We start from the raw sequence: 2,023 nt of genomic DNA on the forward strand, positions 1-2,023 counted from the left end.
TATGACCCTGTCCTCCAAAGCAGTTGCAATCCACCACTTTCAAATTCTTCAACTCCAGGCGAATGCTGTATGTGCATAACCCACAGCTAGGGACCACACATCTCAAAGAACTTTCAGTTACAGGGAAATATCCTAATACGACAGAAAATATCTTAATGCCACTGTGACGGGTTCCCCCCGGGATGCCACTTGGAACTGAGATACCACTCAGCCCTCCTGTCCCACCAGCCTGGGTTCCCCTTACTCTGTGCTGCTGTGACAGGCTCTCAAGCCCCTGAGATCAGCTCTGCATGGGGGAGTAAGCCCTCTGGAGAGTAAGCCCAAAATGTTATTGTTTTGTGCTGCACAGAGAACTATACAGTACAAGCTAATTGAAATTTTCCCTCTCCCGCGATGTGGAGAGAAATATGCACAGCTTTTTGTCCCCCCTCCCCCTCCCCCAGTTATGAATTACATGAACTGGGTTTAGAACAAAAGCTAAAGAACGCCTCACTTTACGTCATCCTGGTTAACATTGTTTCGTTGTTATGGTGCTGATCAATTAGGGAACATGCTCATTTAAAGTTGTGCAGTGCTCCACTCTTACATTGTTTGGCTGTCTGATTTCTCCACAGCAGACAGCTTCCCTATGTCCCCCCACACACAGTTCCCCCCACCCACCAGCAGACCCTGTGATCAGCTGACTTGCGGCGTTTTGGGGGCAGGAGGGAGGAGGAAGAAGCAAGGACTCAGTGCACAGGATCTCCCTCCCTCTCCTGCCTCCCGAATGCTGCAAGCCAGGTGATTGCCACTGGCAGGAGGCAGAGGGAGGGAGGGAGGGGGATCCTGCACTCCCAGTCCTTGCTCCTCCCCCCACCCTCCTGCCCTCTAAACACCACAAGCCAGCTGATTGCCCCAGGCAGGAGGGTGGGGGCAGGGGCGGCTCTAGGCATTTCGCCACCCCAAGCACGGCAGGCAGGCTGCTTTTGGTGGCTTGCCTGCGGAGGGTCCGCTGGTCCCGTGACTTCGGGAGGTCCCCATGCCTGCAGGAGGTCCACCGAAGCTGCGGGACCAGCGGACCTCCTGCAGGCAAGCCGACAAAGGCAGCCTGCCTGCCGCCCCCATGGCAATTGGCAGAGCAGCCCCTGCGGCTTGCCGCCCCAAGCACGCGCTTGGCGTGCTGGGGCCTGGAGCCACCCCTGGGTGGGGGAAGGAGCGAGGACTCTGTGTGCAGGCTCCCCCTCCCTCCTCTGCCTCCTGCCAGTGGCAATTACCTGGCTTGCAGTGTTTTGGGGGCAGGAGGGAGGGGGAAGGAGTAAGGACAGGGCACGCAGGCTCCCCCTCCCTCCCATGCCTCCTGAACGCTGCAAGCCAGCTGATTGCTCTGGGCAGGAGGCTGAGGGGGAGAGAGGGGGAGCCTGCATGCCGAGTCATCGCTCCTCCCCCCTCCTAAACACTGCAAGCCAGCTGATTGCCCTGGGCAGGATGGAGGAGGAAGGAGTGAGGACTCGGCGTATAGGCTCCCCCTGCCTTCTGCCAGCAGCAATCAGCTTGCTTGTGGCATTTAGAAGGGAGGGAAGGGAGGAGAGAAAAGCCAGGATGCAGCGTGGGAAGTAAAGGGGGAGGAGGTAGGCGGGGAGAAGAGACAGGTCAAAGATGAGGGCTTGGGGGAAGAGGTGGAGTGGGTGGGCTGTGGGTTGAGTCCCCCCTTCCCCCCCCGCCCCTGGTGCTTGCAAAGGAGGGGAAGCTTCCACTGCTGTGCAATATGCTTTCCCTAGCCTACAGCATCTTCAGCCTCCTTGCCTCCCTCATCTCCAGTGCCAGTGGGCTGTGCCTGTATAGGGTAAGGCAGGGGCACACAGCACATACACACTACTCCCTGCCAAACACAAACAAGTATTAAATTGCTTGGTTAAAAATTGTTTAAAATGTATATAATGCCTTTTGTCTGTGTCATAAACAGATAGCTAAGGGTTAATGTTTCTTTTACCTGTAAAGGGTTAACGAAGGGAACCAAACACCTGACCAGAGGACCAATCAGGAA

This window comes from Chelonoidis abingdonii, chromosome 25, assembly GCF_003597395.2.
Source record: "Chelonoidis abingdonii isolate Lonesome George chromosome 25, CheloAbing_2.0, whole genome shotgun sequence".
Taxonomy (NCBI): domain Eukaryota; kingdom Metazoa; phylum Chordata; order Testudines; family Testudinidae; genus Chelonoidis; species Chelonoidis abingdonii.